Below are 16,219 nucleotides of genomic sequence, written 5' to 3' on the forward strand. Positions count from 1 at the left end.
TGTGTGTGTGTGTGTATGTGTGTGTGTGTGTGTGTGTGTTTCCCTTATGTTGGAACCAGTCCAGAAGGAGAAGCTGTGGTATATTTAGTAGTAATGTAGTTGCTTCAAATATTCATCATGTTAAAATTACAAGTCTCTTTCTCTCAAGACAATTTGTGGTGATATAGTAATATTTCTGTACATCCTATTGACAAAATGCCTTCTGAGACAGACTAGAGGCCAAAACAATGTTGAGTTAATTGTTAGTACTTATTGACTTTTTCTGGTTTATGTTAATGGAAATGCAACATATGGATTATAACCAGGGAATCATTTGATTTCATATTGTGTCTTTTAATGTGAAGATAAAAATAAATCGAATCGTGGAGTATATAATTCAGTTGATTTAATATATAGATCTGGTCTAAGATATATGGTTTGTTATGTGAAGTCTTTAATGTTTTTTGTTTTGTCTTCCATTATTCATGATGCTATTTTCATTCAAATGGGCTTGAAATGTGGCCAACATTTAATAACCAAAAATAATGATTAAGATAGAAGAAAGCAAAGAAAATGGTAGCTCATTTACAAATTTAAACATTGTAAAATTCTAGATTCAATATGATATTATAATTACAATTCTTTGTTCTCAAGTGTTCACCTAGCAAAGTTATGTTCAAAAATTGAGCATTCAAGCACATATTAAATTACAGGCTACATAAAAGTATTTTAAAAGTCTTCTTTAGTCTTCTTTTAGCAATAAAATTTGTATACACATCAATGTTAATATACATTAAAGAAAAGTCATTAATTTATGATCTTCTGTCTTATAGAAGATGCATTCTGAATAGCACCAAAGTGAATGTTTAATTAAAGAAGCATAATGTGATTTCTGCCTGAAAGCCATATATGTAATACTGTCATATAAAATATTCTTGAAGAGATATCTAAATTTTGGTAACTTTGAAAGATATCTGAAAAAGCATATATGGTTCATCTATTTATAATGTTAAAATAAATATAATTATTCATTTTAAAATCATTGTGAATTAATTATAATGAAAAATGAGAAATATAGAAATAAAACTATAACTCCATTATAATTTCAATAGGTTGAGTAATTCTGGAATAAGGGCTTTGTTTATGTTATGTGCACTCCAATTGGTAGACTCTCTGTCCATAATATGGACTTGGCAGGGATAGGGATGGCAACACTTGGGGTGTAATTAAAATAATTAATTAATAAAAAGAAGTGACTTTTTGATCAAGCAATTAATATATGTGCTGAGGATACTTCTCATCTGTATATTGATCATTGTATATCAATAGTATCATAATTTTCATCATTTTAAAATGTTTCCGTTTTTATTTATTTTACTTAATCAATTTATGTCCCACTCACTGTCCCCTCCCAGTCATACCCTCCCACAATCCTTTCCCCATCCCCTACCCCTTCTCCTCTGAGTAGGTGGGCTCCCACTGGGTATTGACCCCTACTCACCCTGGCACTTGAAGTCTGTGAGGCTACACTGAGGCCAGAGAAGGCAGCCCAGCTAGAACATATCCCACGGCAGGCAACAGCTTTTGGGATAGACCCTGTTCCAGTTGTTTAAGACCCACATGAAGACCAAGCTGCATATCTGCTACTTATGAATGGAGAGTTCTAGGTCCAGCCTGTATATGTTCTATGGTTGGTAGTTCAGAGACTGAGAGCCCCAAGGGTTCAGATTATTTGACTCTGTTGGTCTTCCTGTGGACACCTATACCTTCCGGGGCTCATAAACCTTCCTCCTATTTTTCCAAAAGAGTTCCCAATCTCCATCCACTGTTTAGCTATGGGTATCTGTATCTGTCCAGAGTCAGTCTTTATTTTTAAGTAAGGAACCAGCAAATGATTATATATTATCCCATTTAAGGTGATAATATTAGTCATTACTATTCCACCCCCCCTTTTTTTGATGCTTACCCCAGCCATAATTTTATATAATTTTATTGTGAAGTTTAATGACATTTTTAGTGTCTAATCTTTGATTAATCCTTTTTGGTGTATATTATTAATGGCATATATTGCTATTGACATTTTTAGATGTGAAATTTGGGTAGTTTTATACATACCAAAGATTTAATAAATTTTTTCTATCCCATCATAATGATGTAGAATATAGATATAGCAATTCTTAGTTTCTGTTGTGAACTCAACAAACTGTGCATATTTTGGTTACATTTAGTTAATGTATTTTATTCTCAATATGAGCGCTATTTTAATGTGTCTTTAAATATCTTGTAACTTTTAAATTTTGTTAGGTGTTGCGAATTTTAATTGGTAAATGCTAAATAATTTCTCATTGAAATAAACTTTCTTAAGCTATCTTCTGAGAACCAGATAACATAGTATGAAATAGCTTTATGTTTATAGATTTTCTTTTATACATAATTATTTGTTATTAGCCAGCTAATTTTGCCTCACTACTGAGGAAAAGTCTTTCTGTTTATTGTGATGCCTCTTAAACGATGGTTTGTTGTTGTTGTCCTTGGTGGTGGTGGTGGTGGTGGTGGTGGTGGTGGTTGTTATGGTGTTTTTTGTTTTGATTTGTTTTAAATCCATAGTGGCTTGCAATAAAAGTAAAATATCTGATCACAAATGTAGCTCCTTTCACTAGTCTTTCATAGTTTTCTCACATATACAAGCTGTTTAGGACCTACCTGAACATTAGAAAATAGTTTTCTTCAGATCTTCCTCAATGTCTTATTCTCTTTTCTACTAATCTGCCTTTTCTAGTAATATCTAACTTCCACCCCGCTAACACCCCTTAGACTTTGAGTCCCATTTTCTGAAATCAAATCAATTGGTGTTTTGAACATTTCCTTTTCTTTTCTTATAGTATAGAAATCTGCCAGATAGCAAGGTGGACAAATTTAGTATTCAGTTATGTAATTGTTTCCATTAGCTCTGTAATCATAGTCCTTTGCCATGTGTATAGTATCTTCAAAATACTTTCATACACATTAGGTTTTTTATTTTATATTTGAATAGAATGCTAATTTTTCTTCCTTTTATTACAAATTGCCAAATGAAATAACTAAAATTTTAAGATTTTCCATGATAATATTAGTAATGCAACCATGCAAGTCTCATGCAATGTTATATGCCTATAGAATATGGAAAACCGCACTTCCTGTGTAGTTTATTAATTGTAATTGGTGAATACTTAGCATATTTGCTACTCAATTTGAGAAGCAATAAATATTTTAGTCTATTTCTTAACCTACAAATAAATGAGGAAGAGATTTATATATACCTAGGAAAGTGGTCTTCTAGATAATGAGATGTTAGTGATGTCACAAACCCTATAAAAATTAAGCCTGTTTTCCTTTATTAAATATAAAATCTGCATTTGTTATAAATCTCATTATAAATTTTTACTATTAATGAGTGATTAACTAACATTTATAAAATTTAAAAATTTTACTAATTTATTCTTCTCAAACATTGAGAACATAAGATAACTTACCATTAAACATTATTAAACTATAGTACTTGAAGAAAGGGCTGAGGAAATTCCTATTCATACAGACATATTTGCCTGAAATAGCTGACACTTCTGTCTTTTCAGTTTTCTAAGTTACAAGAAGACACACTAGTGTGGGTCTTCAGAATAAAAGTTGAATACCGTGAAGTTATGGAAATAACTCACATGGTGGCAGTATGAATTAGTGTATTATCCATTACCTTTGTTAAAGTCCAGGATATGTAAAGTAGAAAACCTCTAATTTTAAGGTCTAGGCTCTTTCGGCTAGACTGGAAAGAAATAACTTTTAAAATATAAGTTATTGAATGATGTTGAATTGTTACATTGCCAGGAGGAAGAATAAAAATCACCATTAGGTTAAATATTTGCAAATGCTGAATATTCTTCCTTTTAATGGAATAGCAACTTGTTTGATTTTATGGAATAATGCTTTTTAGTGAACCCTAATAAAATTAACAACACCTTCTAAAGAATATTACCATGAGTATGTGTGAGGCTTTGAGTTTTAAAAACTTCCATTTAAGTTCGCCATTAAGAATGAAAAAACAATGGGATTGTTTATATAAAATTTTAGAGTTTTAACTCATCCATTGTGAAATTAAGTCCACACAGAAAGTAAATTAGCAATATGCTATATTCAAATAAATTGATAACTCTTTAAAGGTAAAATGTAGTTTTCAATGTTAACGAGTTTCCAGATATATGCTGCAATGTGATTGTGTTTACTGCTTGATAATTTCAATTACATTGATATGGAGTTTATTTATGTATATTGGAGTAAAGAAATTGAATTACAAGTGTGTAGTTTGTTAAATAATAAATCTGAATCATTGTAATAGAAAAATGCTTATACCAAAATGTATTAAATGTAGCATATTTCAGTACTTCTACCATCCTACCACTAACTATCCAAATAGATATAGAATAGGATTCTACTCTGTTTTATCTTGTGTCTTGGACTTGGAAAAGGCAGAGGGAAGCCTGAATCAGTGTTAAGGAACAGTTGAGCTGCTTTTCCTCTCACCCTAACTTGGCTCTCTGTGTTTGAAGAAAGCATTTTGTAAAGGACCCAATTTTGATGACTTCAGATTCAAAGGGCACAAAGGAATAGAAAGAACTAACGCTTGAAAGTTTGAGACAATGCTTGTTCTTAATGGGATATCTTAAGAGTTTTCAGTCTCATTCTATGTACCCCCTTGCAGCCCATGAAGCTCTCTTATAGCAGAGGCTGCTACTGAAAATCCATTGACTTGTCCAGACCTGATGGCTGGTGATTGAGTTGCATAGGTCATTGACTGTTTTTGCTTCAGTGGATGTGATTTCTATCTAGAATGGACTTTAATATTTAATTAGACATATGCTCTCTTAAAGCACTCTATATGAACTAACCGGTATTCTGTTAGTACAGATTGATTGAAACACTCTTTTTTAAGGCATATGGTGTAAAATACTAAATTGGATACAAGAATGCTTTGTATATAGTCAGTTTTTACACTGCTGATTTTACCAGCTGGCTGGTGAGTTTGAAGCCTTCTTAACAGACTTGCTGCTGATAGAAACTTTGATGGAAAAATCACTTGAGTAAATATTTCTGCCACCTGTTGCCCTTTGTTGGGACCCTGGTGTTAAGAATAATTCATATATTGCTTGCCCTTTATTTTTCCCCAGCAGTAATAAAATTTCATATGATTTCATTTTGCGGTCACAAAACCTATCCTCTTTTCTGTAGCTACAGGACATATACTAACACAAGGAAATTAGCAAGAAAATTCACTGCTAGGGGTATTTGGTTTAGACACTTGTTTTAGGTTTACAGCCATGTATAATAAGATGGGGATACATTACAAAATGAGTGTTTCAGTATTATTACCTGGTAGTGGCATGGGAATTCAGTGGTTTAATATAGTTAAAAATTTAGGCACTTCCTTTATATTTTTCTTCTCTCATACAATACATCCTGACTTCAGTTTCCCCTCACTCCATTCCTCCCTGACACCCACCCCTACCCTCTCATACCTAGCCTGTCTCCTACCTAGATCCACTCCTCCTCAATTTCCCTTTAGAAAGGAGCAGACCTCCCAGGGATATCAACCAAACATGGCATTACCAGTTACAATATAATGAGGCGCAAGCCCTCATTCTTATGTAAATATCGTTAGGTGTATTGCTGCTTAGAAAGTCTACTACAGCTTCTTTGCTCTCATGCATCTTTCCAGAAGTTGTAAATAACAGATTTATTGGAAATTTGGCACAGTGCAGAAATTCAGAGATGGGCTTTAAATCATAGGCCTATCATAAATAAGTGTATTAAAATAATTGGATAATGTCAGTGGCTTGTTTTTAAAGTTATGTTGTCCAGCATGACATCTTTAAGATGACAAATTGTTACACATTATGATTATAAAGAAGCAAGAACAACCATTGAAACAAAACATGATAACCACAGTAGTAAGGAGCTACTTAAAATGCAGGAAAGCCCAGCTGTCCCTAAGGGATTCCCCTTCTCAGCTTATGAAAGTATCAAGAGTAAGAGAAAAATGTGAAGCATAGCAATTACATATCTCAAATTGATAAAAATGCAAACATTTCACATCAACATAGAAGTGTTAAGAAACAGAAATTGTATTTAATCATGTGCATAATTTTGCACATGTGTGTAAACAACAATGATTCGCAAAAACACATTCTAGGCATTTCTACATACACAGCTTGTGGTCCTTTTTAATACTTTTTTCTGAATTACTATTAATTTTCCTTTCTTTTGTGAATACTAACAAATATCAGCTTCCCAGCCTCCATGTCCCAAGATCACTTCTGTTTGCTTCTGTGCATTTCTTTCATGCATATTCCTACTATAATATAACTAATTAAATACACATTTTCTTAAAATTCTGAATTTTAAAGACAAAGAAGTCACCCCTGTGCACAGATATGAAGAAATACATGCACAAGATTGATTTCCTCTAAATTAGCCCCTTTTAAAACTTAATATTATTTTATAGTATTTGACATATGTTTACATTCATGCTATGCATATTTTTCCATTAGAATGGAAAACTTATTTTCTTCATCAACAATATGCATCAGTATATGAAACAACTTTTATAAGTCTTTAATTCCCAACATTTTTAGAATGCTCAAATGCATTAAAGAATTGTGTTACATGACACTATATCATTTAGGCAAAGCATCCTTTTTATTTTCCTGCTATAATACCTTTACTCCACATCCAAAATGCAAACATCTCATATTAAAGTAGTCTAACTACATCCATGCCCATGACATTGTCATATAGTCTGGCAGTTTAACAATATAACATCCACATCGTCTAAACCATTGAACCATATTTTAGAATTTTTCTCCATTTACTTATTTGAGGATCCATGGGAAATCTCATCCCACAGCATGCATGTGGAGTTCATAAGAGAATTTACAGGAATTGGTTCTCTCTTCTATCATCTGATCCTACCAATCTAACTCTACTGTTGAGGATTGCTGGTAAATTATTTTCACCGCTGAGCCATGTTGTCAGCACTGAAACAAACTGTGAATGTCCTAATTGAACAGAAATATTAATTGAGTCTACTGTGGACAAAGCATACACTGATAGCTACCAGGAACACAGAGATTGATTAAGAAGCTGTTTTTCTTTAAAGAACTCACAGCCGCTGTATTTCAGTATATCAATGCTAAGTAAGGTTCAGTGCAGTGCAGTATGTAGACACTATAAAAGAGTACTTGATCTTGTCAAAGAAAACGTGTTTGTTTCTTTGTTTCTTTGTTTTCCGACTAGTAATGCCTCATGGCTCTTAATCATTCCTAATATTCTTACATCACATATCTGAAATTTCTAGGCTCACTTCAGAACACAATTCTTGGGGAAGTAGCATGACCAGTAATGTGAAAAACAGCTCAAGGAAAGTGTAGTTTGTGAGCAAAACATACAAAGAGAAAGAAAATGTTCTAATATAGATATAAATTTGGAAAATGGTAATATTGACAAATTATAGTAGAAGATGCTTAATCACAATGGAGTGTGTTCAGGGTGAGCTATTCATCAAGTTGATTAGCAAGTATCTAGTTATAGTAATGGCAAGTCTTCCTACTACATAACTGAATTCTTTTTAGTAGCCAGAAACATGAACTATTTGCAAACACCATAGTAAATAAAATGTAAAACCCTTGTTAATCATAAAAGGCTAATTGAGAGAATTATATTGGCTGCTAACTCATATTAATGTCCCCTGATAAAAGTAATAGAGGAAATATTCAAAGACATGAGTAATGAAAACTTACTGAATACACACACACACACACACACACACACACACACACATACACACACACATATATATATATATAATGTAAACATACTTCTTGGCAGTGTCATTTTTTCCATTTAGGTATTGTGGTCCCATTATCAATGCCTATTTTTTTAGTACATGATTTTATTTTATGAAATTGTAGCTCTTATTGTTTCAATTCTATCTCCTTAGTTTGGTGTTTCACTTTACTTAAACTAGTTTTAAGGAACATTTCATAGAAGTTTAAATAACACATTTATATGCTGCCTGGGAATCCTGAATATCATCAAGAATACTGAGCTAGTTCATTTTATGAGTAAATATATCACCTGAGGCACAGGTTACTTGCTATGAAATTAATTTTAAATACAGCATATACTTTCTTGGTGATATTATAAATTATCAACTTAATATTTTATATATAAATATGAGATTAATAAAAGGAGAAAGTTATGAAGCCAAATACCCCAAGCAACCTATGTTTTGTTAATAAAATTTTAATGGGATCTCACAATATTTGTTTATTGACATATGGTATACTGCTACTTGGTGGGTACAAAGGAATGACTGAATCAGCAGTTACCCTCAAAGTCATGTGACTTATATACCTCAAAACGTTAATGTGGAACTCTTTATAGGAATATAATGTTTGCTAACTCATACTTTAGAGGACAGAGTAATAAAACGTTAGGGTAAAAGACATACCCCCTTTTCTCTAATTGCAAATTTTGTTGTTGGCTATACATTGGAATAGAATTGGTCTATGTTCATGAATCAAATTGAAATTCACACTAACAAAAACATAGGCAATAAAAGTTTTCTTATTTAACTCAAATTTGAATTTATAGTATTAATTGAAGTTGTTGATTTCTAAATTTTAATATTATTGAACCATAATTATTTCACTTTTTATGAGATAGCCATAGGTTTTGCCATATATACAAATAAGATAATCACCATCATGGTATTTAGAAAATCTATTTCCTTAAATATATATTTTTTATGTAAGAAATTCCTGAATACTTTAAAGATTATAATAAAGGCTTTTGAAATATATAATAAAGTTTTGTTTAGCAAAGGCTTGAAAATCATGTAAATAGAATGAAATGGGCTGAATACTTTTGAAGAACACACAGTTAAGTCTTCCCTTTACAGTTCTTACTGCAAGTCTATCGGGTCCCTGAAAAGTCATAATGGGATACTAAATCAAATGACAATGATAAAAGCTTGTTCCATTTGTTCTGTTTGAATCTTCTCTTATTATGTCAGTAGTGGTAAACACAAGTCTCACACTAACCCAGTAGTATGTTATGAGGCTTTGAAACTCAAGGTGAGTAGTAAAAATAGCCTTGTCTATTCTAATGGGGATTCCTGCTCAGTCAAGAAGGTTTGCCTGCTGTGGTGATTTGCTAGCATCCTGTCTATTAGAAATCTTACTATTGCTTTTTTTATTTTTTCCAACCTCTTCTATTTCTCACCACAAATATTGGCGTAGGCAATTTCTCTTCCTTTTAAATTAAGAACTCTAATAGGATATAAAAAGTCATCAGATAATCTCTTCTACCCTGGTTGCTTTCATAAAGAAGGTGAAGTTCCCCTTGGAGAGACTGCAGAACATTACCATTTGTATGCAATGAACAAGTTTCAAATACGTTAAGATTGATGTGCAATTTCTCTTTGACACAGGAGAAACAATTAGGAGCCACTGCAGTCGTATATCCCAGAGTCCCAATATTGCTTTTACACTTTAAGTGTTGTTAGATCATTATGTGAGATTCATAATTTTGTCCTGTTGTAGCTGCTCCTGCATTACCATCTAGTCTTAATTTATTATACCCTATTAAAAGTTTTTAGGTAATTTGTTCTTATTGATACTCCGACATTAAAATGTCGGCAGGCTGTGAAAATGAATAAATTTAATGTGCCAGCATAATTCTCCAAATCTGGGCTTTACAACTAATCCTACAGACTTACATTGTATTATAAATCATTGTTAACACAGATTTATTTGAAGATATCATTTTACTACTAAGTTTAAATAATACATTTTCATGAGATTTCTCCCCCAGATTTTTATTTTTTTTTATACTATATGGTTGCTGTATATTTACAAATGGCATACATTTACTGGCTAGTAATGGATTGATGAAACATCTGTAACTTAAAAAAACACAATTGCCAAATACAAAAAGCGTTGCAACATGGAAGCTTATAGTCATTAATTAACATGTTTTCTATGATGAAAAACAAAAAATACTCCATTGTATAAATGTACATATTTAAGTTTATAACCAGGACTATCCCTACAGAAATGCTCAGGGCAACTCAATCAATACAATGACATATAATATAATTTCATTAAAAAAATAGAGATGTTGTACAGTAAACTCTTTTAAAGTCTTTTTGAAATTTCATTAAATGATATACTGTATTAATCAGCCTTATCATGTTATGCAGAATAGGCTGTTAATCAACGTTATCATGTTATGTAGAATATACTGTTAATAAATGTTATCATGTTATGCAGAAAAGAGAAATAAGCAACTATCCTAGGTTATTCTATGCTGCTATAACAGATAGCAGGTAATTTATAATGTCCAGAAATCTATTGGCTCACAGTTTGAGGCTCCAAAATCAAGGGTACTTGCAATGGAATGGTACTAGTCAAGAAACTAGCATCTAAAAGAAAAAAGAAAAAAGAAAAAGAAAAAAAAAAGAATTGGAAGAAGATAAAAGAAAAAACTATCATCTAATCATGGACATTTTGTAGATCATCACATGGCAGATTTTCAGAAAATGGAGAGAAGAAATAAAACTTGCACTTTTATGATGTCCATAGTCCTACCTCTAAGGTAGGGTCCTCACTGTCTCAAAGTTCCACAATTAATGATTTTATACTTATAAGTATGTTCTTTTTAAAAATTAATCATTCCTTTTACCACCCTCTGTCGAGGGATGGGGTCAACCATCCATTTCAAAGCTTTTAACCTAGAAGCCTGGATTGTTTGTTCCTTGGTTGGTTGGGCTGTTTTTCTAGTAACTGACCTGCCTGGACTTGCCAGTTCTTGGGAATAGAGATGTAGTCCTATTCTTCTGAATTGCCAATTTGAAGCCTGTCATGGAGCCAGCCTGTCTCCGTATATGTAGCAGAGGACGGCCTTGTTGGGCATCAATGGAAGAAGAAGCACTTAATCTCTTGAAGGCTTAATGCCTCAGTGTAGGTGGAGGGCAGGGAAGCAGGAGTGCATAGGTGTGTAGGGGCACACCCTCATAGAAACAGAAAGAGGGGGGTGGGCTAGGAGTTTTCTGAGGGGAGGGGACTGGGAAAGGGGATAACATTTGAAATGTAAAGAAAGAAAGTATCCAATAAAAATAATAAAAAATTCAAACACCTAAGAGTTATTTTCAAAGAGGTAACCCACATATTACATTCTGGTTAAAGATTTTTATGATTTGGTTGGAAATCTTAGCTCAGTCTGTAAGGAATACAGCAGAAAATGGTCACAAAAATGCATCTGTACAATGGGAGAATGAAGGATTTTGCCATGAGTGATGTGTCCACCTGAAAATGTCCCCCATTTGCAAATATTAAACTTAATGTATGATTCTGTTACCAATGTTAGTGATAGCCATTTTCCTGGCAACCCCAATAAGCATGGCTTGGACACCTCTCATCCATAAGTTAATCATTTGTAAAGCAAAAAATAAAAATAAATAAATTTCATGTAGCCACATTAGTAAGGAAAATAAAGTAAAAACATCCAGAGTCTACCACTAGTTCATCTTGAGACCTAACAAGAATAAAACGTTTCATTAGTGCTATTCACATCATAGCTAAACACTCTGGCCACCATTGTCTCCCATCTCTCCATGAAGATGCTCTGACAAGTTGTAAATCTTTCTTTGAGAGACAAATTCATCCTCTGTCTTAAAATCATCCCTGTGATTGTTTTTAGGGTATCAGACTTTCCTTCTCCCACCATGAGATTTCCTAGGGGGTGGAATTATAATTTCATTGGGGTAATTGTTTCAATAGTTCTGATAGCTAGAAGGAGGGAGAATAAAAGTGTCTATTTATAATAATATACTTATTTTTGTTTCTCAGATAGATTTCAGTAGCATCACATCAGCACTAACCTATTAGACTTTTAAAAGTGTTTATGTGGTGTGTCTGTGTGTGGAATTGTGTACATATGTGTATGTCTGCTCAGAATCGAGTATATGGAGTTGAATTCCTTGTAGCTGGAATTGCAAGATTTTTTTCTCTGAATATCTTGATATGAAGTCTGGGAACCAAACTCTGAGAACTACTGGAAGAGCAGCAACTGATGTTAAGTTTTGAGCCATCTCTCTAGCTATAAACATAACACAGAGACACACCAAGATACACACACAGATACAAAGACACATGTACACAAAGACACACACACTAAAATTGAAAGACTTAAGCATTTTTGTTTATTGAGGTTAAATGGTATTTTCTTATATTTGATCAAATAGAATATATCATTAAACGTAAATTGCCCTATATATTTTTTACCCAGTGTAATGATATTCAAACAACTGTTTCTCGTTCAAAATTATTAGTTGAAGAACAACATTCCTTGTCTTACACTGATATTATGGAATTCCAATTTGCCTAGTTTAGAAATGAGAACATCAGACATTTAATAGATGTATTTTTTGTTTTGCTACATTTTGGTTTTCTTTGGTAATCAGCAAATTTTGGAAAATAAATAAGGAATGTTCATTATGCAGGGATACTAGGAAATATAATTGGAAAGTGTTGGAAATGACAAGGATTAGGGTCTACTAACTCTCATTACCACCTCTTCCCTAGCCTTTCTTCTTCCTGCCTTCTTTCTAAATTTAATTTGTATGTTTTACCTGTATTTTTGATAATATAATTCAGTGACATCATTCTTACCTTACTTTTTCCTCCCTCCAAACTCTCCTATACACCCTCTATGCTTTCTTTCAAATCATGTCTTAGGTTTTTATCCACTAATTGTTATTATATCCATATATCTATACATATATGTGCATATATTCCTCATTAAGTATATATAATGCTACCTATAAGTCAAAAATGAAAAAAAGAAAGTAGCAGTTGGTGTTCTGGTTTAGAAATTAGAAGAGAAAACAACTTTACATCTGTTCTAAACTTTTTCATTTCCAAAAGGAGTTTATCATCCAGTTTAACAAGATAACTTGAGTGAGAGGTGCAGGAGAACACAACATGGAGCTACAATTTATAAGAACTGGTGTTCTTCAACTGCTAGCACCCATCATCTTCCTCATTTTTTGTAGGAATAAAATGTGTGCAATCAGGATAATTTAGTAGTTTGCAATGATAAAATATTGTCCTACCCAGCCTTACTTGTGGCAGTGGCTCATCATCCCCAGGGCTATAGTTTACTACACTTGAAATTTGTGGTTCAAACCCTAGCTGAACTACTAATTATTGGTATCTGTCTTGATCAACCCTCAGGAGAAAGGTTCTCAAGTGAAATCAATGACCAAATTATTGTGTATGTCCTGGCTGTGGAAATTATTGAATTTTAGCCAATATTTTCCAGTCCTTCATTTATAATGTGAGAAAAGAACACAATGAACCTCAGCTCGACTGTCCTGACTTGCCTATCTTAGCACATTCATAAGTGTTTGTCAATATACATACACATTTGCTTTCTTCAAACTTTATTTAGACTCTTTCATGTGACCATTTTACTACTGCTAAAAAGGAATCAGAAAATAGTATTGATTGTTTAACTTAGTTTCTTATGTACAATATTTATGATCATGAATATAGAAAGCAACATAAAGCTAAAATCATATTTTCAAAGAGTGCAAACTCAATTTGTATTGTTCATATAACAAATGTATTAGAGACTCAATGAGGAAAAATTTTAAAACAGAAAAAAGAAGACAGAAATCCACAAACACCAAAAGGAAAAATCACTAAAAACCTAATTTTCATATAAATCATAGAGAATCCAATACAGATTTAACATAATTGATAATACCTATCAGTGTTAAGACAAACCGGTACAGCAGATGATTTAGAAAACAAAGGCTTTTACAACTAGTGATGGGAACAATTATAGAGGGTCACAGCCAGATATTATGCAGAGAGTTATTGAATCACTCTAAATGACAGGTCTCCATCTGATCCCTTCCCATAGAGCTCTGGGAACCTGGTAAAGAGGAGGCAGAAAGAGTGTAAGATCCAGATGGGATAGAGGACAACAAGAAAACAAGACCCTCTAAATCAACATGAGCAAAGCTCATATGAATTCACAGAGAATGAGCCAGCATGCACAGTCTCTGCATGAGTCTGTGCAACAGTGTCCTCTGTGCATATATTATGACTTCCAGTTTACTGTTTTCATGGTACTCCGGAGTGTACAAATAAGTGAGTTTGTGTTCCTTGTGCCTTCTCTTGCTTACTTTTCCTTCCATTTGTTGGTTTTGTGGAACTTCAATAGGACATTTTTTGTTTTATGTATTATATTTTACTTTGTTATATTTTTAATGAAGAAAGGAATGCATGAACAACTGAGCCTGAGCTGCTGAGGTAAAGATTAAAACCTGAACTATTATTTATACCTTGTGTGAGAGGGAAAACTATGGGTTAACATTGGCTACATCAACTACTTCTGAACAGGTTGCGTTGTAAAGAGTAGTTAACCAACATATAATGGACTGCACAGTGTTGGTTTCTTTGTTTGTTTGTTTGTTTGTCTTTTAATATTTTTTAGCTGGTGTTCTATTATTTGGTTTTCCTGGTTTTTGGAAGATTTGTTGTTGTTCTGGGTTTTTGTTAGTTTTGGAAGAATAAAGTGGATTAGCAGGAAGGAGAGGATATAGAAGGACTCCTGTGAGAGGAAGAAAATGATCAAAATATTTTGAAGTTAAATTTTGTCTTATAAATTTAAAAGAGAAAATATGAGTTATTGTGAGATAAGATTAGCAAATAAATTTTAAAACTTGTTAATACCTTATACCATTTTGTACAATATCTTTACTAAACAAAATTTGTTTTACTAAATACATTTTTTTAAAGTCCAACCCTTACTTAGTTTCCCCCCCCCCGGAAATATAGAATGTTTTTCAATGAGGAAATGACAGGTAATTATATTGAAACATAAATCATCATTTGGGTTCTTTTCAAGTTTAAGATAATTTTTCATACTATCCAAACTAGTTGCAATTAATTTAAGACAGTGCCCTTAGTCTTTTCTCTATGGTTGTGTGGAACATAGGCAAAATATGCAAAATGTGCTAAATTCTTAAGTATTTTATGGAAGTGCAAAGTTGTTCATTTAATACTGTAGTTCAAATTTTCATATCCAATGTGTTGAGAAAAATATGACAGAAACAATCTTTCAAATTCAGAGTAGGACATTAATAAGTCTTGCCACTTTTAATGTAATATTCAAGTAGCATAGTTTTGTCAAAGGCTACAATAGGATTATGCCTGTGAATGGATAGTTTAGTCAAATAGGAGCTCTGTTGGACAAAATGGCAAAAGAAATTGTTTTATATTTGGAAATAGAGGGTGATTATAAAGTTTCTTACCGCTGGGCGTGGTGGTGCACACCTTTAATCCTAGCACTCAGGAGGCAGAGGCAGGCAGATTTCTGAGTTCAAGGCCAGCCTGTTCTACAAAGTGAGTTCCAGGACAGCCAGGGCTACACAGAGAAACCCTGTCTTGAAAAAAAAAAGTTTCTTACCATAGAAATACATGATAAGTACAAAATGTAATGCCTATGCTATGTCTTGATTGAATTATTCTGCTAGATACACAGACTTCAGGATACCATGTAGTGTGCAATAAATTTATACTTTTTAATTTGCTTGTTATGGTAAATAAAACTCAGCATGGCTCTATAGATCACCAAATATAGATTTTTGATGCCAAGCCTGATAACCTGAATTCAGTCCCCATGGCAAACAAGTTGATAAAAAGAAGAGACTTCCATATAAATTTATATATATATATATATATATATATATATATATATATATATATATATATATATGTGTGTGTGTGTGTGTGTGTGCAGGTGATTTCCACACACATGCAATAGTGCTCATGTGCACATGTGTACAGGAACACACATAAAGAAGTAAATGTAAAAATATACTTTTTAAAGTTTTTATTAACAATTTATAAACAATTAATGATATATGCATCAAGATTGAATACTTCTGAATACTTATTTTAACACTAACAATAAGACAGATCATCTGTAGCCTTCTTAAAAGTGTTTCAGATTGATTCTACCACTGTTTATATATACCATGATAAATAATGTGAACTGGTTGATTTTTGTACCTCTCAAATTTATCTCTCCATAATTTTATCCCATTATATTATTGCATACTTCTTGAAAATAATCC

At 32.6% G+C, this 16,219-nt stretch overlaps 1 protein-coding gene across 4 annotated transcripts in view; it reads left to right on the top strand.

Annotated features, from left to right (window-relative positions):
• Dmd (dystrophin) overlaps nucleotides 1-16,219 on the top strand; it is a 2,293,239-nt gene that overhangs the window by 1,145,994 nt on the left and 1,131,026 nt on the right. The gene's annotated exons all lie outside the window — the stretch shown is intronic.

The sequence above is a fragment of the Mus caroli genome, chromosome X, assembly GCF_900094665.2.
Source record: "Mus caroli chromosome X, CAROLI_EIJ_v1.1, whole genome shotgun sequence".
NCBI lineage: Eukaryota > Metazoa > Chordata > Mammalia > Rodentia > Muridae > Mus > Mus caroli.